This window comes from Polistes canadensis, unplaced genomic scaffold (assembly GCF_001313835.1).
Source record: "Polistes canadensis isolate GaletaPanama2010 unplaced genomic scaffold, ASM131383v1 scaffold_0, whole genome shotgun sequence".
NCBI lineage: Eukaryota > Metazoa > Arthropoda > Insecta > Hymenoptera > Vespidae > Polistes > Polistes canadensis.
In genome coordinates, this window is record NW_014569547.1 from 2,629,302 (window position 1) to 2,655,736 (window position 26,435).

Genomic DNA, 26,435 nt, shown 5'->3' on the forward strand with positions numbered 1-26,435 from the left:
TTTTTTTTTTTTTTTTTTTTTTTTTTTTTTATGAATTATAAAAGTAAATTATAATGCAACGAAATGGTAAATAATTTTTTACAGCAAGATTTCTGGACAATATTCTTTTTTTTTGTTTTCTTGTCCTTTTCTAAGCAATTTCTTTTCTTTTTTTCCGCAAAAGTGGAAATAAAGATCAAGAAGTGTGCTGCTTATCTTTCCTCCTAACGTTAAAACAAGTCCGTTTTCGCGGAACCGCGATTATAGTACACGTTCTGGGGAAGTTTATAGAGGTAATCTAATCGTAACTTGTTGTATGTATACAGATATACACACATATATATATATAAACGTTTAACGTTCGACGACGAGATCGTAAAAAATAATAATTTTCCTGGAATTGGATACTTTTTCCCCGTATAGTCATTTTTATTGTTCTTCAGACAATAGAAAGATTTCTCTAAACTTAAAAGATATAAAAACAACCTTGGAGAAAAATAATTATCTATATCCTTCATCTATTTACCATAAAATTCGATTAAATTAAATCTATTAAAAAATCCAAGGCAAACTTTTGTTTTTTCTCTTACAAAAATTCCAATTCCTCTATGTGTGTCAAAATCAAGGAAAAAAGAAACAGGGGGGGGGAAGAATGGAATTCTTTCGCGGAACAAGTTGGATAAAAAAAAAAAAAGTAATACAGTCAACGTTTATTGTCTCGAGCATGCTAAATAAATTTTATCGAACGGAGAAAAAAACTTTCTCTCTTCGCTTGGACAACAATTGTTTCCGTAGAAGTCTTGACCACGTTTTTAAATGCACAGCAGGTAGAGAAGACTGCTATGCAAAATCAGGACAAATAAGAAAGAAAAGGAAAAGAAGAGAAAAAGAAAGAGTCACACACATATATATATATATATATATACAACACACATAAATGCATACACGTACATATGCACACGCAAACACATAGACACACACACGGAAAGAAAAATAAAGGAGAGAGAATGAGAAACGGTAAGATAGGCACAACTAGGTAGGTAGGTAGGTTGGTAGGTAGATAGGTAGGTAGGTTGGTAGGTAGAAGCTAGGTAGGGTAGAGAAGGTAGGAAGGTAGTCAAGCAGAAGGTTAGCAAGCAAGCAGGCAGGCAAGCAAGCAAGCAAGCTTGCTGCTGGCCACATTATGAGAAGAGATCTCCTCCTCGTTCCACCAATCCAAACCTTCCTCTTCATCTTTCACTTTTTATTTTTTCCTACATTGGTACAGAATGAAAGCACAAAGAGAGGTTTTGCATATTTCAACTGATATTTATCTAATCTTCTAAACTTCTACTGGCACAAATATCAAAGTATAAAGTAATTTTAAAATTAATATGTATCTACACTCTATGCTAATTCTTATAGGGTTTAATATTTCGTAATATTGTTAAATTTGTTCGATTAAATAGTGATAATTAATAGTTACAAAAAATACAAATCTTTTTATCGTAATTATTGATTTTATTTTACATTGATAATATTATTTGAAATTTGTGATCATCATCGTTAAATATTTTGACAAAAAAAAAAAGAAATAAATGAAATATCTAAAGAATTTATTTGAAAGTATTGGAACGAATCTGGTTTCGGTCCATTCGTTGAGGCTGAACGACGGTTGAGGTCGAAAGAACGCGGTGGTTGAACCATATACCATAAAAGGAAAAGAGGAAGAGAGAGAGAGAGAGAGAAAGAGAGAAATCAAGATGGCGTAACCGACTTGCACCCTCCTAACGAGTAAATTCGAAGGATACATTTTCGGCCAATGAGAAAACGTTCGTTCGTATTAATCGTTCAAAAGAAAATCAATCCTTACGATTCGATTGAAATAATAATCACGAATCAAGAGAATACGAACGAGAGGAGAGGAAATTTTGAATAGTTTTCGAATGATTGCAAATCAAAAAATAGAAAAAGAAAAAAAAAGGAAGAGAAGAAGAGAAAGAAGGGTAAGCTCCGGAGAGCTCGATGAAAAAGCTCGTGGTCCCGCGCGCAGTCCGCTATATCGATCGCTGCGCTACCCATTTTCAAAATGGCGCGGACGAGGTGCACCTACTTGCTTGCTCGTTGAAATCGCTGAACTTTCAAATTTCATAGTAAAAACCTATACATCCTTATTATTATCATCATTAACATAAGATTACATCTTAATAATCTAAGAACAAAGAAAACACGAGAAGTGAACGGCGATTATGACGAAATTACATTCGAGAGATTCTCAAAGTTAAAATTATGTTCACTATACTTAATTTTCTCTATTTTTTTTATTTAAGACTCACCGTGTGTAGTACACGTTGGGGATACCGTTCTTAAAACGATTCCTCGAAACGAAGGTCCTTAAGAGAAGACTTAAGAATCTCCTATTAGCAATATCTTCTTATTATTTTTCTTCTTCTTTTTCTCCTTGTAACGACGGGAACGTTTAACACTGAATCAGCACGAACTTTCCCAAAAAAAGTTACTTTTCAATTAATTTCTCCTTTGTTTATCACTACGCGGGCGCGTGTGCGTGTATATATCGATGATCGGGCGTCGACTTTTATCGTTAGAAACTCGACGACGATATATAATATATTATCTTTCGCACACAATAATAATATATTAATAATATTATTAATAATAATAATAATAATAATAATAATAATATATACCGTGTATATATATTTCTATATATATACGTATATAACTTCTAGGGCGTAGTAAATATATCAATATACAAAGAAAGTTGTACAAAATCGTAGAACACGATGCGTAGTCGTTGTCGTATGGGGAATTAATACTACTCGGATGATGATGGGAGAGAATGAGAAAGAACAAAACTCTGAGGCTTTCTTAGCGGGAGCGCGTTCGCGAACTTATCCACTTTGCTCGGTAACGCGCGACCGACTGCCGAGGTGGATTTGTGAGAAGACTGGCGCCGATTGGTGGGGATACGCCAAGAGAAGGGGTAGGAAGTGTCAGGGGAGGGGGTACGGGCGCCCGGCGTCCGTAGGTCTGTTCGTCTAGCCGACACGGCGACGGTGCGCGCGTACATCGTTCACTACTTACACACACACACACACACACTCATTTACTCGCTCACTCACTCACTGCACTCTCAACTGTCGCTTCGTGCAACCGTACTATCAACCTTTCTCTCTCTCTCTCTTTCTTATTCGTACCCTACTACCTGTTTATCTTCGATTCCTTTTAATTCTTATGTTAGCAAAACTTTTTTTTTATCAAGAATATTAATAGTTTTATAATAGTTCATTTTAGATGTTCAATCTAATGAATGAACTTTCCACCACGTATTTATTGGAAATAAACTTTTTTTTTATCGTATATATTAATCGATTTTTATTTACATTCCTTATCTATTTCTATCTCACTTTTATATGTGAAAAGAAAGAATTGGGAATGCTGCGCTTATGCTGCGTGGCTCTTTCTCTCTCTCTCTCTATGGTTGAAGAAATAATAATAATTTATGTGAGAGGTGGTAGGGAACAGATACAGGGCCGTATATAAATATATACTTTGACTAGAATGTGTCGTTTCAAATCTTTTTTTATTTTATAGATTTTCTTTTTTCAGACATTATTAATTATCGATCGTAGAAGAAAATTATATTATTCAATTGTTAATCTGTTATATCTTTTAAGAATTACACGATAAAAAAAAGAGACACGTCTCGATAATATTTTCTTTTTAATATTTTATTCATTAATTAAAATTAATCTTAATATTGTTGTTTCTCTATTATCTTGTGAAAGAAATATTATACGTCGATAAAATAATGTGTCGGGGAGGGTGGGGTGGGGTGGGGGGGCACTTAAATATGATAACCTTCCTAAAAAAATAGAAAGTAAAAAAAGAAGAAAGAAAAAAAAGATAAAGGATAGAGATAAAATTGAACAAAAGAGGTTGGGCCCTCTATAGCAAAGAAATTCGAAACACGCAAGGTGTTACCTAACTTTCGGTGCATTCCTTTCGTTCGCGGTCGCGGTCGGTTCTCTCGCATTAGTCACTTACTTCGGGCAAAGGCGAAAGGAGATTGTCTCGTCTTGGTTCGCAGCCTTCGATGGATAACCTTCGATCATTTCCGGTGTGAAAAATGGGTACTACTAAATAGCCAACCATAATAATGTTTGAATATTTTGTGTTCTGCCTAATAAAAGTATTTCTAAATAAGGCCGTGTATAATTATTTAACCATAAGCTTATATTGTGCAGCAGCATTGCATATATGCATATACGCAATATTTTATGTTATATATTTCTTTTGTATATTTTATATATATTTGAAAGATATATTATCTATATTTAAATATAAAAAATTATTCAACATTTTTTTATTTATTTCTACATATCAATAAACACAAAATTATTTATCTTTATAGAATTTTGTCGATATACCCTATAGAATAACATTATTTTTCTTTATCTAATCTTATTGGTAACAAAATCCTATTTAAAGATATATATTCATTTTCTTCTTTTAATATTTATATTATCAATATAAAACACTCTTTATCTTAGTTCGTAGAATAGAAAAGGCACAGGTAATAAAACAGTATATAGATCGTAATCATTTGCTTTCTCTATTCTAAAATCCATTCTATTCTGGTATTTCCATTTAGAATAAAATAAGTTCAAGGAACTGGGGTGTATAGGCGACTGTAATCCATGCTTGGTGTTATATATCGATAGATATCCAAGAGGGAGTAGTATAAAGATTATAGAGGAAGGAGGGGGGGGGGAAGGAGGAGAAAGAGGACGATTGGAGGAAGCATCGTATATATCGGAAAGAACTTTATCTTTCGATAGGAGAGTTTTCTTGGTAGCCAACGCATCGTTTTTAAATTCTTTTCTTCCTAACATATCGATTCCATTGCGATGCTTGCTTGGTAGTCAGATTAAAGAACGAATATCGATATCGAGATATCGACTGTATTGTTTGAATACACACATCTTTGTATATTGAGAATGCATATACGTATGATGCACCTATGTAGTATTATATACGTTCTTATATACGAATAAAAGAATTTTAAATGCGTAATCGATTTGGAATGCATCAATCTGATACCAATCTATCTTGTTTGGAATCATATTCGCCATTTTGTTATACGTACCGGAAATGGATCTATTTATTGATGACTCCTATCACGAGTAGGTACGTTTTAAATACGTTATCTTTTGTAAGCAAATTAAATATTAATCATCTTTTTGATAAGGATATTGTATCGAGTATGTGGATTTATAATTGTCAATATTTTATTAATTAATTTATCATGGAATTGTGTGTGGATGATAAGTTATGTTTGCAATTATTCTATTTTGTATTCATTCAAATATAAAATATATTAACTAATTTTCTGATAGAACTGATTAATCAAAGAAAATAAAAAACTAAGAAAAATATACGAGAAAACAATAAAACCATCTAATTTGTATCACCTATCTATTTAATTCACAAGCAAGAACAATGATTAACCATTGTTTTCCATTAAAAGAAAAAAATTGAGTAACCAGGAGTAAGCAACTAATAGAAAAGATATCTAGTATTGTAATAGACAGGTCAGATTCTCTTATACGGCACGTTCATTACCGGAAACGGAAGCTCCACCTTAGTCATTGGATACGAAGTATGCCTATGGCATCTATGTTGTATATAATATCAGGGAATTTACAATAATCATATATAAGATAATACTAAAAAAAAAAAATATATACAATATCAAATTATTTCGTCGTTTAATTAATTAGGTCATACAAACGATGAATTTATTTTTAAAAAAGAAATTTCTCATGCAACAGTAGTACAACACGCGTGTGTGCGCGCTAATAAAATATTTGTCTTATAATAAAATTCATTCATTGGAAACAAAATATAAATATCATTATTATTATTATTATTAAAACAAAAAGTAGGTGAACGGTTAGAGAACACAGGAAGATGTCGGCCATCTTTCTGTTCCGGTCTTTAAATTTTCGGTCGTGTACCACCCTTCCTTCTTCCCTTTGAGAGAAACGAAAGCCCACGGAACTTCAAAGCAGTAATAAAGTCCAATATCGTATTTATCCGTTCGCCGGTTCCGGTCAGGCTTATAAAATGTACGACATGACGAATTATATGATATAAGAGAGAGAGAGATGGATAGATAGATAGATAAACAGATAGAGAAAGACCAGCTACGACGACGATCACGACGACGACGACGATGACAACCAAGAGCCGCCATTTTAATACGTTTAAACTTGCTACTTCCGAATAAAAGTTCATCAGTCGCAAAACACAAATACAACATAACGAAACCCTCTCACTCTCACTCTCTCTCTCTCTCGCATCCGTCGGAACTGTGGACGGCTGGCGCCCGAAATTATTTTCGTTTACGAGAGTAAGAGAGAGAAAGATAAAGGATGTGTTATTTTTTTGTCTCTTTCTATCAAACGCATGGCAGTAGTAGAGTAACCCGCTTTTCGAATATTCGCACACATTCACGCTCATTGCACTCTCGATGCACAGAGTGTAGTATGGCGGATGCACATCCTGTAAATTTGTTAACTCGTTAATTTGTCATTTCTTTCTTTTCTTTTTTTTCTTCTTGTTTTTTTTTTTTGTTTGTTTTCATTTCTTTTTTCTTTTATGATTTATATTATTATGGGTTATTTATATCGCTTGGCGCGAATAAATTTTAATATATTTTAATATGGAAGAAAAAGATATTTTTGTTCTTGTTGTTTCTTTTTTTAATATAAATTACGTAACGCGTTATTTTTTGTTTAAAACCAACAGAATAATAATTCAACATTTGATTGGTAAAAAAAGTTATTTCAAGTGTTACTAAATTTAAAATCTAATTAAATTACGAAACTAAAAAGAAAAGAAAAAATAAATTAATTACTCTTCTTTTTTTATGTAATGAGAAGTTAAATAAATAAATAAATAAATTAATTTATTTATTTATTTATTTGTGCCGACGTAATAAAGTTAACTTTAGTTGATTACTTTTCACGCGGAGACACATTTTCGATATTACGATTGTATGATAATATTAAATCTCTAAGGTATAGTTAATATTAATTAATTTTCTTTTAATTTTTTTTTCCTTTCCCCCTCTCCCAGGTCAACAAACTCAATTTGTGTTAATTAATTTCTTCGCGCACAAATATGTACCGAAAAAAAAAAAAAAAAAACTAACTATAATTTTGCAAATACCACCGGGCCGTGGGTATTGTTATTAACGGGAGATTCATTCGAAAGTGCAAGGAGAAACGATTAGTCTTGTGCAAGGAACATCTTAAACGAAATTCCTTGCGTTTCTCTTTCATGCGAGGCACGTGCGTGAGTCGCGTAGGAACGTGAGAAACGAAGAAGAGGACGAAGAAATATAAAAAGAAAAATGAAAAGAAGAAGAAGAAGCAGAAGAAGAAGCAGAAGAAGAAGTATTAAACGTAAAATCAAGCAGTGATTCTAAGATCTTCGATCATTCTTTCTTTTTTTTCATTTATTTCTTTCTGTCGCATGTGGATTTTCGATCGATGTTGTTGAACTTACAATTAGAAATGATAATGATCGAAAATATCGATCCTAATATGTAATAATTGGACATTGATCACTTAAAAAGTGTCACTAACTAGGATCGATGGCTCTCAAATTTATCGAAAAAGATTTATCGTATCGATTCAATCGATCGATCGATCGATAATTTCGTTCGTTCTTTTTTTTTTTTTTTTTTTAAATGGAATACCTTATTTGAACTTGGAGAATATTTAATATTAAATAAACAAATAAATTTTTTGTACAGCCTGTTAAACTATAAATTCACTGTGTGTACATAAAACAAGACATATGAATTAAGTATATAATAAAAATCGTATGAAGGAAGTAATAAATCATGCTCATGCTCATACTCTCTCTCTTTCTCTCTTTCTCTTTCTCTTTTCAACGTGAATAATAATTATACATAATTTAAATATCATTAATACAATAAAATTTAGATAAATAAATCATCGAACGTACTTATCAAAGAAAATTAGTGTACATAAATATATGATAAATCGTGTGTTCTTCCCCTTGAAAATGTGAATAACATAGTAGTAAAAAAATATATATAATTTGTAATGATCGTTAAAAAAAAAAAAAAAAGCAAAATAAAAAAAATAATAATTTAATAGAAACGCGTTGGTTAACAACATCATTGAAAAGCATTAGAATGAGAATCGTGATAGAATTGAAACGTGTTTGTAGTCGTCTTCTAGTGATGAAGATAAAAAAAAAAGAAAAAGAAACCCATAAAAATTCATTCACAAGAAGGAAGTTTTCCTCCTGCTAGACGAAAGAACGTGATCATCAAAGTCCCTAGTGTCTCGACAGGGATGTCCCCATGAAAAACGATGAGTTTGTAAGTCGACTCACGTACTTTTATTTGCTTCGTTCGTCGCGAGTGACGAAGATGGTGGTAAAGAGAAGAAGAAGGGGAACGGGGTAAAGGGGGAAAGAGGGTTAGGGGGAAGTGGTAGGGAGGAAATCGATGAAAGACATTACTTTCGGATCGAACTAGATACGTTCGTGGAAAATACTACTACGTGCCGTTATATGTCTAACGGCATGATTAGAAATATTTAAAAAAGAAAATAAAAAAAAAAAAGAAATTATTTGACATCGGTATAGAAACGTAGACCAAAAAAATATACTAATTTAAAATACAAAAATTATATATATATATGTAATATTAATAAATTATATTAAGCTCAAATTTAGCGATAACTTTTTTACTAGATAAAAATGAGTAAATACAAAAAAAATGGATTTTAATTAAAATTTGCTGCTTTCGTTATAATTTGAAACAAAAAGAGAAAAAATATATTAGGTTAATTGGATGTGGAAATAAATAATTATCTGTGTCTATCTGTTTGTGGGAAATAAAAATAAAATAGAAATAAATAATAGTTTTGAGAATATAAAATAAAGAAAAATATAAAAGAAATAAAACAAAATGGTATAATGAATCGCGCGAGTGTCTATTTTAGAAATTAGATATTCAAATGATTTGGTTTCGATTGTCAAATGAGACTCTTCTTCAATTTCGAATCGGTCTTGATTCTAAATGATGCTTTGAAATCGGCATGATTCACTTGGTCGGAGTTACAAGTGACATTGAATGCCTCGAGAAATTACGTTTTGTCAGCTCGTTTAACCTACTCTGCATCATCATCATCGTCGTCGTAGTCGTAGTCGTTAGTACAAGATTACATGAGCACACGATTAATGGCAGCTTAAAGCTTACGTGCCAGTCGGAACAATAGAAAAGGATACCAGTCGTCGTAGTCCGATTTGTATTTCGATGCGAGTCGTCGTCGTCGTATTTTTTTTCTTCTTCTTTCTCTTCTACCACCAACTATTACAATCGTGTACATCGCTACGGTATGAAAAAACGGAAGTGACGATTATCGCTTTTACTTAACAGGAAAACAGACACACTTTTCTTTTACCGTTCTTTGAATATCAATCACTCGCTACTATGCAATACTGTGTTGGTGTTAATGAACCTATCCTCTTTTACGTTTATTTTATTTTATTTTCTATTCTTCCTATTATAAATAGATATTCGTTATTCAATTTTTGTTAATAAATCTATATCATTTGTTTGATCAATAATTTTTTTCTATTATATCTATTAATATTATTTTAGATATATATATATATACACATATATTTAAAATAAATATGTTATATTTCTTTCGTTATTAATATAATCTCTACTTTATTATTAAATATTATTTTCTCTTTGATATTAAGCAACGAAAAAAATATTGTATTAAATTGTTCTTAATGATTTTATCAGAATTCTTTACCTTTAAAAATATATTTCAAATCAAAATAAATACACATTTTCTCTCTAATGGAGATCACAAATATATAAAAAATATTATTATATATATATATGTAATTTGAAGGATTATTATTGAAGGTTAATAATGAATGAGAAACGTGCGAAAAATATGTGTTCGCTGAAGCACGAAGTAGGCTTTTAAACGGTCGTTTCCTCGACTCATGTTCGAACGATACCCTTCTGTTGCTCCACGAATCGTGACTATCTTATGATCATCTTTTAATCGCCACGTCATAATCGAGAGCTTGATAGTAATTATCCTCTCCTCTTCGTGTATATCGACTTACTTGTCTGTACGAAGAAAAAAGACAAGAAAGATAGGCAAAGAAAAAAAAAAAATAAGGAAGGAAGGAGAAAGTTTCGTCTCCCTGACGTGAATTTACTATGAGAGAGTTCAATTCATGCTACTACTTTTCTCTCGAGTTCTCGAGTTAATAAAAAAGGGAGATACTTGTGAAGACTCGTCGAAGGGTTTACTTTATCCTTCGGGACCTTTCAGAAAGCAATAAACGACTCGACCACACGAAAACGTTCAAAGAATAAGCTCCCCCCTTTCTCTTTCTTTTTTTTTTTTATGTATATATATGCATGCATATAAGTATTTATAAGTTTATACATTTGTATATGTATTATTTATTTTAAATGATTTACTTTTTTGTTATTTACTTTACGTATATTTTTAACACGAACATTTGATCGAAAAGTTTTGAATTAAAAAATACGTACAGGTGTAATATTTTTGAATAATTCGTAAAAACATTCAAATTTCGTTGCACTTTATATAACCGAATATTAATAGAAGATATAGATAATTAATAGAACCGAATTATACAAATATTTTTTCGCAATTGGATAGTATAATTATTTACAGTTTTATAATTATTAATATATATATTTGTAGCTAATCATAACTAAAAAAAAATAAAAGAATATTTAATATAATTTAGATTGATTATTAAAATAATAATAATAATAATTCCTCGATAAAAAATAAAAGAAAGAAAGGAAGAGAGGAAAACTTTTAACGAAATATTATTCTTCCAATGGAAATACAATTTTTTTCGCCATAATTTAATTGAAACCAGGGCCCCCATGATTCGTGGTGAATTGCAACGTTGTGTCCGAACGTGTTACCGACGGTTACCGCTTTCGTATTGATTTCACGTCGGATGATTCATGGGGTTCTCTATATTCCTATCTCTCTCAGTCTTTCACCACCCTTGTTGGCCACCCCCACAATATTCTAAGCGTGCGCGACCAACCCCCATGTCTCGAAGCTTATCCCTGTGTTGCATGAGGAAAAGAGACATTGCTAGAAGGGAGATGACGACGTTCTGTTTCGAGGTAGAGAAATAGCAAGGACGAAAGAAAAAAAAAAAGGGGATCGTACACCATCCATATAATCATAATCGACTATGGTTGTGTGTGACTCATTAAATTCGTTTGTGTACTTTCTAAGTATCCCTTATTCTCTTCTCTCTTACACGATCATTTTCATGATATAACAATTTTCACAAAATTATAATTATATCTTTCTTTCGTCCATTTATTCTCATTCGTGCAAATTTGTTTCTATCGTATTTTTTTTTTTTCCTTGCGTTAAATCAAATTAACATATATACAAATGTATACACACTTCCTTATCATTTGCGAATATCAAATAATTTCTTACACAGGGGTTTCTTATTTTATTTTTTTTTTTTTATTATTTTTTATTATAACTCTTCTATATCGTAAATTGATTTGTTTTTAATCAAAATTAATTTCATTCTTATCGAGATTAATCGTATTACGAAAATAAATCGAATCTAACGAATGAAATGAATATTCGAATGGAAAGAAAAATAATTGTTCGAGTTAACGATCAAAAAAATTGAAAAGAAAAAAAAATGGGAAAATAAATATTTAAAATGGTGTACGATTAATCTTAAGCCAAGATATACCTTTTTCTTCCGAATCCCATGGAAATAAAAGAAGCCCCCTTATGGGCAATAAAGAGAAAGAATAGATAGAGAAAGATTCTTTCTTCCGAGGAAGACGGGAAATCTATTTTTACAATCCCGCGTGAGGTTGAAGTCGTTAACTCGCACGTTAACCCCTCCGATGCCTTTCTTTCTTTCCTTTCTCGACTTTTCTCCGAGTATATCAGAAATAGCGAACAAAGGTGTGGTGGTGGTGGCGGTGATGTTAGTTTTATAGGGTTCTCATGAATTTTTAACTCTGATCTGGAATTTTCATTTTAACGAAAAAGAAGCAAACCCCCAACCCCCTCCCCATTTCATATTGCGCCTACATATTTTTCACAAACAATCATTTTTTTTTATTTAATTACAAAATAATTATATTTTCAATATTAAAGGACAATTTATTTGGAGTATAAAATATAAGAATGATTATCAAGTATATAATAATTTGTGTGTTCTTGCGTTAAACTTGAATTGCCATTATCGAACGAGAGAGGACGAACACTTAGGTGTAGTTTTGTTTTTGTTTTTTTTTTTTTTTTTTTTTTTTTTGCAATTTCATCCCTTCCATTTTAAACAGATATCTTTAGTTTCTCCTACGCAAATACAAAAGGTATAAATAACGCCATCGAGTAACTTAAAAACATACATATACTCTCCTCCTCCTACTCCTCCTTCTCTTCTTTCTCTTTTCTCTCATTGGTGTCCTTGCCCGTATATTTCTACTACGTAGAGGGAGCAATTGTGTTAGTGTGCATGCGCAAATCTACCAAGATAGGTCCCCTTTTACGCAAAGTTGATTGTCCGGCCTTGAATGTACAACACCAGATGTGCCCATCACCGGCATAGTAAGTCTCTCTTCTATGCGTGTGTTTCTACCTGTTTGCTTACTTATTTTCTTTCTTACTTGCTTGCTTTTAAGTATTTCTATAACATCTTTTTTAATTTTTAGTTATGGTAGCATGAAAAGATTTTTTTTCTTTTCTTTTTTTTTTTTTTCTTTTCTTTCTTCTCTTTCTATTTCTTTTTTCTTCTACTACGCGCGATATTCTCGCTTTAAGTTTTTTTTTTTTTTTTTTTTTTTTTCTAAGTAATTTATTTTTTTTTAACGGATGCTAAGTAACGTGTGGTTTCTTTTTCTTTCTATCTTTTTTTCTTTTTTCTTTTTTGTAGTTATATAAAACGATCATTAGCATTATATATTAAACCAACTCGTAAATAATATACTTTGAATAATTTCCCTTCCCCACCTTTTCCCCAATGTAAATTTATTCTTTACTCGAGTCTTCTCTCTCTCTCTCTCTCTCTCTCTCTCTCTCTCTCTCTCTCTCTCTCTCACTCCTCTTTCTATCTCTCTCTATCGTATACTTATAAAATAATAAAAGTTTGGATTCAGTTAGGAACGTTATACTGAAACGTGTATCCTCCCCTATACAGAAAAGTTTTCTTTATATTGAAATATTTTGAGGTGAAATAATTTAAAAAAAAAAAAAAAAAAAAAAAAAAAAAATACCTTCTACTTTTTTTCTTCTTTTTCTTCTCTCTGACTTTTTGTGAACACAACGGGCTTTAATTTTCTATCCTTAAACTTTAAGAAGAGAATATAATAGTGATAAGGGACACGTTTATATAGGAAAATTTATCGTAAAGATTCCATCCTGCCGACAGGATTTACGGCTCGAAGAGATATAATTTATCGAGTTATTCGAAGACGAGTATTCTTGGTAGTTAACGAGATCATAAGAATTTATGTTCCTTTAAAACATATCCCCCCAACCCATCCCTCCCCCGCCACCTATCCGTTTGCATGATATTTCCCCGATTATTATTCCCCTGATATTGAAAAGTTTTCATACATTTAAGCTATCAATAACCCCCCCCCCTCCCCCAACCCATTATTAGAATATTTATAACATAATGAATATTATAGACTAATTATGGTACGTTTGGTATAACTTGTATTTAGCAAACATTAACTACATTCTGCATTTATAATAATATGTCATACATTTTTGGTCATAAAAAAGTATGTATAATGAAATTAAAATTAAAAAAAAAAAATAATGCAAAAATAAGTACGATAAAATTAATATCTAAAACAAATTGAATAGAAAATAATTTTAATTCGATATAAATATATAGAAATATAATAGGGGAAGGAAACAAGAAATTTCGAATAAAGTAATACAATTTTTAAATAGATTATACATATAACTGGATTGAAATTAATTGAACATAATTACCGAAGGAAATAAATGTAATTAAGTATACAAATATAATAAAAGAAAGGAAGGAAAAAAGGAAGTAGAAAACTCGCCTAGGCAAGTTTTACTCTTCCTCTTGGAAAGTGAAGCTTCGTAATTAATTTAATTAAGAAGTCCTGTTGATTTAGGTTGTATTATAAAATTAGTACCCACCGAGCACTCTATTTTCTCTCTTTCTCTTTTTCTCTCGAATTTATCGATTTCAAACGTTTACTTTTCAAAAACGTTCTTTCTGTTAAAAGAGCAAATGAAAAGCCAGTGCGCGATTTATTTCCACGATGAAAATAATGAAAATAAAATGAAAATAAAATGAAAATAAAAAGACGCGATTTAACGGATCGATAAATGAAATCCTTCGTTTCGTTTCGTTTCGTTTTGTATCCCCCAAGTTCCGTCTATCTTTGGCTTCGGTATAACATTACAGAAAGTTGGACAGCGTGACGATGTGAAAAAGCAAACAAAGCCACAGACCAACCACGTGGTGGTGTGTTCTCGAACCCCCCTCCTCCTCCCTCTCCTCCTCCTCCTCTCGATTATTACCTTACGTGTTTAATTTAACAATGAAAATCGCTTCCGCTTCCACTCATCTTTTACCTATACCTATAACTATATTTATATATATATATATATATATAATATATCATTAGGATAATGTAAAACTCCACACCCTGTACTTATTACACTCGTTAAAAATAACTTTGGTTATTTGGTTAAGTAATAATAAAAATTCAAAATACATAATAAACAATAGAAGTATATGTATATGTGTATGTGTGTCGCGTGTATGTGTAACATAAAGATCATGAAATACATAATAACTGTCTTCTTGGTAGCAAAGTTATAGTACGATTACGTGGCAAAAGATAATTTCGATATTTTACGAGCTCATTCCGTGTGATTACGTGACACACGTTTCTACGAATAAGTAATAAATACATATATAAATGCATGGTAAAAAAACGTCGGACATCAAAATAAAATGCAAGACAGATTCGTTTCGATAATCTGTCTGGAAAAAAAATCATATTCCTATAATTGTATGGTAAAAAAATCGATTTAAAATTAAATAATAATTTATATTAATCTAAAATATAATTGATAAGTATACGAATATTAATAAGAAAAGTGTGTAATATTACAAATTCAACGGTTTTTTGTTTTTGTATATTGCCTAATTATGAAATACGAACATTTGTGCAACAACCAATTCCATTTTAATGTTTTTTTTTCTCATTTCAAGATAATACTAAAATACATTTTCAGTTTTGATGGGTGTTAGAATAATACTATATCCCATCTTCATTTATACTGACATTTGTATTATCACTTGTCTCAAGCACGGATGAAATAATATCATCGTCGCTCATCATTTCAAAACCTAGATTATTTTTATCTAAACTCGTCCATTCTTGAATACAATGATATAAAGTTTGTGTGTTTTCATTTCAACAGTAACCTTATTTTTATAATAATCCATTATATCAATCAAAGTTTATAAGGATTTTAATGCATTAAATTCAGACAAGATACTTTATTGTAGATTCAAATGTGAAATGATATTTAAAAAAGAAAAAAAAAAAAAAGACAAATAATTTTGGTAACATAGATACAACGTTTTGATACTGTAAGACAAATAATGTTATTTGTTTGTAGAGGTAATTCAAAATAATTTGATTCAGGGAGTACAGTAATTTGTATCTTCTATTTCATCAGATGGGATGATTATGATTAGGCCGAACGAAAGAAAAACCTGTTCAGGGGAAGGAAAGGTTGGTAAAATTGAACTGAAATGAGATACGTGGTCCTACTCGATCATTTCACGTTGGATGGTTCAATATTAAATTAAAGTAAATTATACTTAATCCTTTGAGTATATACTGTCATTAATGATATGTGATGATATTATAATTATTATTATTATTATTGAAAATTATTTCTTTTAAAACAATATTAATTTAATAAGAAAATACAAAATAAAGAAAAAATATACTATTATAATATAATTCTATAAAAAAGAAAAATTAATACCACAAATGCGCGCAAAAATATATAACAAAGATTTAATTTAATGTTGTATGAAATAATCATTTAGGAAGATTAGAAAAATAATAGTTTGAAAGATTAAGGAGATGGACCGAATCAATTCTCACTTAAAGTACAATGGCTTTAAGAGTAAGAAGACAGCTTAACGTAGGAATTAAAGCAGATCTTCCAAGCTTTTCTCTATCTTTTCACGAACAAGACACTAAACGTTGTATCCACGTTAATTCGATATTTCCTGCTAAGATCTCACTGATGTGAGATCATCTCTCCCTACATTTCCTCCTTCTTCATCTTCTTCTTTCTCATCTTCCTTTCAACTTTATCTTTTTCATTTTATTTTTCATCCTTTCTATTATTATTTATTTTTTTAATTTAATTCAATTCTTCTAATTACTCGTTTTAAAACTGAAATTATTATTTTTCTTTCTTTTTATAATTTTTTAAGAAAAATTTGTGTTGAAAGGATATAATCGAATTAACCATGGCAACTAACTAACTAACTAACTATAGGAAGAAACTAAGTAATATAATATATATATATATATATATACCTTCTATATATATGCTTGCAGGTATAAGCCAAACGATCGCAAAGATTCCAGGATAACCGGTTTCGACGATGTACATTTGTCGAAACGCCTTAATTACCAGGACCTCTTCTCGTCTTTTCGTATCTCTCTTTTTGTTTATTTTTGTTGGTTTCTATCTTTGCGTGTCTTACACTTCTCTAAAACCTTCTCCTCGGATATAACGTGGCGCAACAAAGCGTTGCTAAGAGTTAAACTCGTCATTTTCTCACAGTGATTCTCATAATATATTATATACATTTTTAATAGATTTTATTTCTCTGTTTTTTTTTTTTTTTTTCAATCGTAACATATTTTATGTGAAATTCATCGACCGAAATGGAATAAGAAATAAAGTGGAAGGGATGAGGGGGAAAAGAAACAAATAGAAAAGAAAAAAAAAAGAGCAGATTTTTCTTCCCACGATACATAAACACAACTAAAAATTCGCTATGTATGAACAGTACTCGCTCGTTTATCGTTTGCTGCTCTTCTGGTTCTATCTAAAATTCATTAGTTTCATGGCGCATTGCGTTTCATCTCGTAAATGCAATTGGGGAGAGAGAGAGAGAGAGAGAGAGAAAATCAACGAAAACGTCGATACTACTACTCGTTTCAAAGTAATTGCAAATCCTATTTGGTTGTTCGAATTTTCAAAACGATCATTCAACTGTATATTTTGCTACGCTTGAAAAAAAAAAAAAAAAAAAAAAAAAAAAAAAAAAAAAAGAAGGTATTTCCTATTCGAAAACTCTCTACAATTTGCACAATTATCCTAATTACGGAATAAAAATTTTTCAACAAATAAATTACTATTTATAAATAAATAAATAAATAAATATGAAAATAAATTTATTTCGTGGAAGAAAATTAATGAGATTAAAATGAGAAATCACATTAATCGTGCAAACACAATTTATTTCTGTTAAATAAAAACTAAAATAATTAATGGAAAAAAAAGTGTGACGAGATAAATCGTTCGTTAAATGAAAATCATTTGTATTTGTGTTTTTACTATATATTTATTCAATCGCGAATAAATTTTCATTTTAAAATCATTCGAAATTTAATTGAATAATATATATATATATATATATATATATATAAGATAAAATCGATATAAAAAATTCCACGATAAAAAAAAGGGAGAAAAAAGATTTTGAAGGGATCGTAAATGTTTGAGAACATCCTCGTAAGTTGAACAAGATTAGAAAGAGGGAAAGAATGAAAGATAAAATAAGAAGAAGAAGATAAAGAAAGAAAGAAAGAAAGAAAGAAAGAACGAAAGAAGGAATGAAAGAAAGAAAGAAAGAAAGAAAGAAAGAAAGAAAGAAAGAAAGAAAGAAAAGGGATCGATCGATCCCGTTCGATCGTCTAGACATAGAAACGAGTGTTTGTGATCGACTAGATCTTGTCGTTACACCTTCCCAAGCATTCAGATAATATACTTTGCTTTTCACCAACGACTACGATCGAGGAAACAACTACATGTATTAAGTACTTGTCTATTATATACCTGTACACATATATATATATATATCCATGAATGCATCTCTTTGTGTGTAAGTACGAATGTATTCTACGTGTATATATATATATATATATATATATATATATATAAGTATCTATTGTATGTAACGTAGATAGGAATGTATCTATGTATGCAAGTATGTGTAAAAGTATCTATGGTGCGTAGATACATGGTATGGTATGTAAAGTAGATGGAATGTATACTATATATGAATGTATCTATATGTATGTAAGTGTATATATGAGTATATGTTGTATAGGTATGTATTAAGCGAATGTGTAAATGTATTTATGGCGTTATACACGTATATATGAATATATCTATGGTATGTGTATTCTTAAGTGTATTTACGTAAGTATTAGTGAACGTATATGTGTACGAGTATATGTGGAAGGTTCAGCGTTTCTCGTAAATCGTCTATCTCTGTCACTCTTTTTAAGTGTTTAGCTTGTATATAGAAAGTAGTGTGGTATATCTTGGTTGTTCGCACACGATCGATTCTGTGGTTCATGTTAGAAAACGGTTCCGCCCTCTTCTCGACATCTACCCCACCTTCTTCCCTCTTTCCTTCCTCCCTCGTCACCCTTCCCCACCTTTTTCTTATCCTTCTTCTTTACCTCTTTCTTTCTTTCTTTCTTTCTTTTTCCTCCCATCTCTGTAGCCTCCTTCAACTCGTCCCTGATTGCAAGTTTATATCTATGTCTATGTTTCTATGTCTATCTCATTTTATCTCGCATTCTATCTCGTTCTATCTACGTCTGTCTCTTTCCCTTTCTCTATTCACGCTTACTAACTGAGAAAAGAGGAGATTATTGGCCGTGTGAGTCAGCTTAATACCAAGCAGCACGTTGTGTATTATGGAATCGGTCGATGGTTCAACAGCGAAAGGAAAACTCTAATCCGTTCGATTCTAGTTCAATCTATTAATTCAATATGTTGTTCAACCATCTGTCTCTTGATGAACGATTCGTTTAAAAATATATATACAGTATATATTTTATCATTAATATAATGAATTATTGTGTGTTCTTTTATTTAATAATATCAATACTAATATGCCATTATTATAAAAAAATTAATTACTTATATATTATATATATATATTTTTTAATTCTCTATTTAATTTATATATTTAATCAAGCAAATGAATATATTTTTCTGGATACAATTGAAATTACTATTGATAAATTAAATAATTTCAATAAAAATTGTATAATATTATATTATATATTTGTTATTTAATGTTCGATTTTGTGAACAACGTTCCCCAAGGACGTAGAAAAGAAGGAAGAAAAATGATCTACCAGTTGGAATCGACTCAGAGCCGATTCCGCAAGAAATTCTTCTCTCTTAGTGTTTTCTCTTTCTTTTTCTTTCTCTCCTACATTTCATCCTTCTTCTTTCTAACGGACGTATCTTAACGACGTAGGTCATGGAGGCTAAAGAAACAGTCTATTATTCCGTATCTCCATGAAGGAATTGCTTGGGGTACAAGGAAAAATACGACTACATCTCTTGTTCAACGTCGACAGACGAACAACATTTGATTTTTCTTAAACTTAGCGAACAACGATATACATATACGTAGATAAAATTACTTCTTATCCTTAGTTAACACTAACAAAAAAAAATCTACCCACGTGAGTTCAAATACTAATATGTGTTCTGTAATTTGTAAAAAAAATAACCAAAAAATACGATTGAAAAGAATGCAATGTACATTATTAATTTATAAATAAAATAACATATATATTGTTGTTAATTATATACAATTGGTTACAAAAAAAAATCTCATTCTTAAATATAAAATTTTTCAAATGGTGAGAAAAAAATTTGACCATTCAAATTTAAGAAAAAAGTATACACGAAGTATCTCTCGGTAGGTTGGTTTAATGTTAAAATTGCTAAAGAAATAGGGAAGAAAATGTTCATACAAACTGAAATATATCTTTTGGTTATCCCCTAGTATTTTTGTTTACATCAAGATAAGTATTTTTTTTTTGTATCTACAGAGAAAAAGAAAGAAAAAAAGATTAATACGTGTTCGAACGTTCGGACACGAGTTTCGAATAGATTTCCTAGAAAGAGGATTTTTAACGTGCGATAGTTGAAGATAAGAACGTAGGTATTAAGCTCAGATTACGAACTTCCAAATGTTTTTATCTGGAATATGTACAGGATTTACAACAACAAAATATCGAATATCCTTTCCGATCCGATACGCGCGATCGAAGACAAAAGTTTATTTTTCTGTTAACGATTTAAAAAATGTAATATTTGATAAAAGATACAAACAAACAAACAAACAAAATATCTAATTACTGACCAACAAAACAAAAAAGGAAATAGAAAATTAGTTAACATTAAGAATTCATCGGTTGTTCGATCGAAAACGAAATAAATTTTCTTAGCTAAAAAAAAAAAAAAAAAAGAAAAGAAAAAAGCAAAACCATGAGGGATTAATCGAAGATTAGAAATTTCCCCCCAAAATTGAATTCTCTTAGGATTTGATCGAAGACGAGAGAGATGCGAATCTAATAAATCGATCTATCGAAAGTTTAATTTCTTTCCGTACCCCTTCTTCCCTTCTAACCCTCTTCCGAAATAAGAATAAAATGAGGAAAAGGGAAACACCATCACCGGCGACCGATGTGCTCTTCTTCCAGAAGCCATAATTTCTCTTTAGACAAGGAAGCAAAGATGAAAAGATATGAACGCGCAGGTCTAAGGTTAACGATCGTTAAAAGGCAGAGTGGATCCGAGTGGTATTCTGGACCAGTCCTGAAATACCGTAATCGAGGAGAAAAAAATCACTGTTTTTAACTCCTATCTACTTCTACCGAATTTTTCTCACAGTTATTACCAGAAAGACGAAGAAGAAAAAAAGAATAAAAGAAAAGAAAGCCCAGTATGAAAGAAAGAAAGAAATCTCGTGATATTAAGTTAAATTAAAGCGTAGGTAAGAATGCAGTTGGGTTCGAGTCTGACGATTAAGAAAAAGAATATTAATAATAATAATAAAAAAAAAGTAAATTAGAGAAAGATAGATAGAAAAAGTTGGAAGTAAAAAGTTAAGATAGAAACATTAAAAACGATAGAAAACTTTCACGAAGGCGAACCCGAGCGAACATTAGGCGTGTCTCCTTCTCTGAACAACAACAACCACCACCATCACCACCATCACCACCACCTCCCATAATCAACCGAGCATGTCGAAACCGGAACGCGTAGATATATATCAAACTCGATTCCCATTTAGTTTCCATAGCGTTTGAGAGAGGAGAGCCTACCGTCGCCACGATCGAATGTAGCAGCCGTGAAATGGAAATCTAGATTATGGTTGCACGAAGGAGAGCATGTCTCTCTCTCTCTCTCTCTCTCTTTCTCTCCCCCTGGCCTCTCCACACCCCCCGGTAGTTGATCTTGATCAATTGTTTTTCAATCTTTCGTGAAAACGATATTGTACAAAGTGAATATTATTACATATCTTTCATCTCGGCATCTAGTTTTTTTTTTCTTATATATATTCTATCATACTTTCAAGAAAACAATTATAATAAAAATGTCGATTGTATAAATTCATTGGAATGAATTGTTATTTCGTTAATCTAGATTTTATAATTAAACAATTTTTTTTCTAGTTTAATCTAAAGAAAAATGTAATAATTAAAATGATCTGTTTTTAGATTATTGCACAAATTATTATTATCTATGGTATGTGTGGTCTCCCTTAAAATCGTACATGTTGGTATAATAGGGGTAGGTATAATATACCCATTAAACTAAGAATAATATAAAAAATACATTTGTTTTTAAAAATGATACATATATACATATATATATATAATTTAATTGTAATATTAAACAATTTCGATCTGATATTTAATTAGATGACAATTTTTTAACTCGTAGTCGTCATTGTTCAGGAACGTTGAAAAAAAATCGTAAATATTAATAAAGTATATAGGAATATTATAAATACCTTAAATAATTAATTAATTAATCGAAAGAACTGTGTATTGTTGTTTAAAAACACCTAATATATGATCGGAGTACTTTCCTCTTCGAAATCCATCGTAAGACTGGCACGTTAACCTCTGTGACAATACTTTTATTGAATATTGTTTATATGACTTTTCCAACGAATAAATTCTATTTATTGAACATATTATGATCGTTACACATATATGTAGCCTCCGGCAAGTTGTATAGACAACATTTAACAAAAAAACTTTCATAGAGGATAACGTGCCAGTCTAACGAGACATTTTGAAGAGGAATATACATCGAGAAAGGTAAATTCATATTTTTAGATTAAAATACAATATATATTGTTTTTTAATTAATTAACAATTAATTAATGAACATCTAACATTCTAATATATTTTATTAATATTCTTCTATAGTTTAAACTAAAAAATACGTTTGTTAGATAGAAAGAGAAATCGTATAAGGATAATTAAAACGTTAAGTAATTTAAATGGAAAAGGGTTAGGGCTAGAGGACTACTACTAAGAGAAGAAATCGTGGGTGTTAAAGAATAGCCCTTGTTCTTTGTAGCCGATGTCGTGCTTCACGTATCTGTAACGCACGAAGCATTAAGCTGCTTCACGTAACCTTAACCTTAACCTCGAGCGTGGACAGGAGAGAGTTAAACTATTTTAAGATCGACCGATGAAACATCGAAGACAATCCTTCTCCTCCTCCTCCTCCTCTTCTCCTCCATATTTCCTTTTTTTTATTACTTTTTTATACATTATTTTGAGTTTTAAAAATTACTATTATAGTACAATTTTCTAAATGATGATATTAATTTTAATAATGAATAATTAAAGAGAGAATTGAATCGTTAATATAATGAAAAATCAAATTTCATTTTCAATTTTTAATAATTATTACAAGGATTAAAAATAAATAATGGGAATTGTGGATACTTTATTAGTTTACATATTTACAAATAAAAAAAAAAAAAAAATAAGAAAAAGAAAAAAGTAAGGAAAATAATTTTTCGTAATAGTCAAACAATGCGTTAAAATCAATCTAGGATAGGTCTCNAAAAAATACTTTAAAAACAAAAATTGTCACAAGTTTAATATTAAAATTTGTTACACGAATGTGAGAAGAGACAGAGAGAGAAAGAAAAAAAAAAAAAAAAATAAGAAAAAGAAAAAAGTAAGGAAAATAATTTTTCGTAATAGTCAAACAATGCGTTAAAATCAATCTAGGATAGGTCTCTCTAACAATGTGAAAAGTAAACGCGTGGGTTGTTGAGGGTCTTGAGGACTACGACGACGAAGGGCTGACAGATAAGGATAGAAATATACTTCCGCTTGTTAGGGGATTTATCTATATCCTATCTCTCTAACGTGGAAAAGAAGGGGGCGGCGAGAATTCGAATGGGAAAATTGCTTTTAGTTCAATCATCGTTGTCGTCATCGTCATCCTCTTATTCCTTCATCGTACTTTCCAATACTGCCCTTTCCTTCTTTAGGTTATGCCTATTTCTCGTAGCTTTAACCTTAACCTTGAACAACGATTCCCTCAAGCTCCCTCTCTATTTCTCTCCAAAAAACTATTTTGGGGTTCTACCCTAAAATACGAGGAATGAACGACAATGGTGTCAGATGAAACCTAAAGCCCCCTATCCATCCCCTCCCCCTCCTGCACCACCATCACCGTACACACATGTTGCAATATGTTGCCCCTGTACGCTTTATCGATTTCGGCAACAATTTTCGATCGATGCAGAGAAACAAAATCGCATTTTCTTTTTTTTTTTAAAAGTTGTTAAAATTGATCAGAATTTGAAATGAAAAAAGGAAAAGAATAGAAAATGAGTTAATTAAAGTATGCACACAAATTACACGAACGAATATGACGCCATAATCACGTTGTTCATTGTGCGGCTCGTCGTCTCGGCTCATCTCGTCGTATAATAATCATTTTTAAACAAGTTGCTCCGGTCAATTTATTCATTCGCGAGAAAGATAAAAAAAAAAAAAAAAAAAAAAAAAAAAAAAAAAAAAAAATAAAAGAACGTAACGACTTGACGTTGGCGAACGTACGTCGTCGTCGTCCTACGATCGAGCAAGGAAATATTATCTTTGTTCTTTCTTGGATTGGCGTAGGTTGCAGCAGCAGCAGTAATTTTTACGTGCGTTAGGCGAATGACTCGTGTAAATGATTAATAAGATATCGCATGACACAATGATTTTAAATTTTCGTGTTCTAATCTGCAATTAATTAGATTAAAATTTGTGTTTCTTCTAACTATTTTTTTTCTTTATTATTATTATTATTATTATTATTATCATCTAAAAAAAAAGAAATTTATAAATTGTGAACATTAATTAAATTCTGAATGTGAAGTAATAATTAATTTTGATGAAATAGAAAAAAAAAAAAGAATAATTTAATAAATAAAATAGAATGATATACATCATATACGTTTTAATTATTTCTTAATGTAAAAATAAATTAAAACTATATTAGAATTTATGAATATATTGGTTTCGCAGTTTGGTGCTTTTTAGTTTCGTATGTAAAAAGATGCAAATGGAAGAAAATAAAAGAAAATAAAAGAAATAAGAAAAGGATAGTCCTTTTTTTTTTTTTAGTCAGTAGCTTCTTTAAACGAGGAATACCCTATCTTTATCTCCAAGTAAATATTTGCCATCCCAAATGGAACGTAATAAAGTATTTGGATAAAAGCCTCCCTTTGGTCAACTGAAAGTGTATTTCTATCGTCTTAAATGTGTCCCTTCTTTTCAACGAGCTACTAGATACAATGTATTGTAAGATTTATCTAAGTTTTACGGTTCAAGAAGTTTGTGTATATATATATATATTATCGGTGATATATTATTCCTTTAAAAAAAAAAAAAAAAAAATACTCAAATATACTATGCCCCTATATATCAGGGATGGCAAAGTATATTTTTCTTTGCCGGTGATATGGGATAAAAAAAAAAATACGTTATTCGTTCTTTTTTTTCTTAAAACATTTTGAAAATAATTGTGAATAATATTAAATAATATTAAAAGAAAAAAATGTTATATTGTATTCTACGCGTAGACAAAAGAGTGTACATTAATTTAATATAAAAATCATTAAAATCCATTTGCTAAAAGTATAAAAAATAATTACTTGAACTTTTCAAAAAAATTGCAAAGATGAACAATTTACAGCATTGAATTCTCTGACATTTCCTGAACTTTACATGCTAAATTTATAACTCGATATTGTATTCTACGCGTAGACAAAAGAGTATACTTTAATTTAATACAAGTTTCATTAAAATCTATTTACTTTTAGTATAAAAAATATTTACCAAAACTTTTCAAAGAATTAGCAAAGTTGTACAATTTACAGCATTGCAATCTCTGATGTTTGCATGATGGGACGACAGTGATCGGGAATATCTATCGATTAGATCACAATTTAAATGAAATAACCTTATGTCGAGGGTTGTCGTCCCTGAAGAACCCTTAGATAATCAGATATATATTGACACTAAAAAGAAATTCGGTCAGACGTTTTCAATTGTCCCTTTATTTTTTTCTCTTCCGTTAGTTAATTTCCAACGTCTGACGTATGTATAGCATGGGTATATTGTACTATCATAGTATTCTCTTTTTTTTTTCTTTTTCTTTTCGTTTGGAATAGAATAATACAGTAATACACACGTGTCGAAGCCAATGCATCAGGGAAAACAAATAAGGGTCTCTCTGTGAAATGTGCTTGCTTGCCTTTGCTTTTCCAAACGTCGTATCGATTGATGGGCGACCCTTTTGCGATAAACCTAAACCGAATTATAGTCATATATCTCTCTTTCCCATGCTTTGTCATTATGTCTCTTTCTCACTTATTCTATTATTATACATTTCAACTTTGAAAAAGGGTGTAGAGTACATTTCGTTTCGATGATTAGATCTTTCTGATTAGAATCTTCGAGAATCACTTAACATTTCAACTGGTGTTTTTATACTCGTTAACATATATTTTAAAGAGATATAGATATTCTAATGTGAAAACCAACATATGCATTGTGTGTGTGAAATATTCTTCGTATAATAGAATATAAAAAAGAAAATATAAGAGAAAAAAGAACCTATCTCAATATAATGTAAAAAAAAAAAAAATAAAAAACAGAAAAAAAAAGGATTGCCTCGTCA

General features: G+C 30.4%; 1 protein-coding gene across 3 annotated transcripts in view; it reads right to left on the minus strand.

The window, feature by feature from the left end:
* LOC106790271 (putative protein TPRXL) overlaps positions 1-26,435 on the minus strand; it is a 77,387-nt gene that overhangs the window by 38,840 nt on the left and 12,112 nt on the right. For 2 of the 3 annotated variants that reach the window (XM_014755251.1, XM_014755084.1), the window contains exon 1: positions 2,295-2,623. The exons of the other annotated variant lie outside the window; for it this stretch is intronic. The gene's annotated coding sequence lies outside the window, so the exon portion shown is untranslated. Of the gene's footprint in view, positions 1-2,294; positions 2,624-26,435 lie in introns of those variants that run through there. 3 annotated transcript variants of the gene reach the window in all.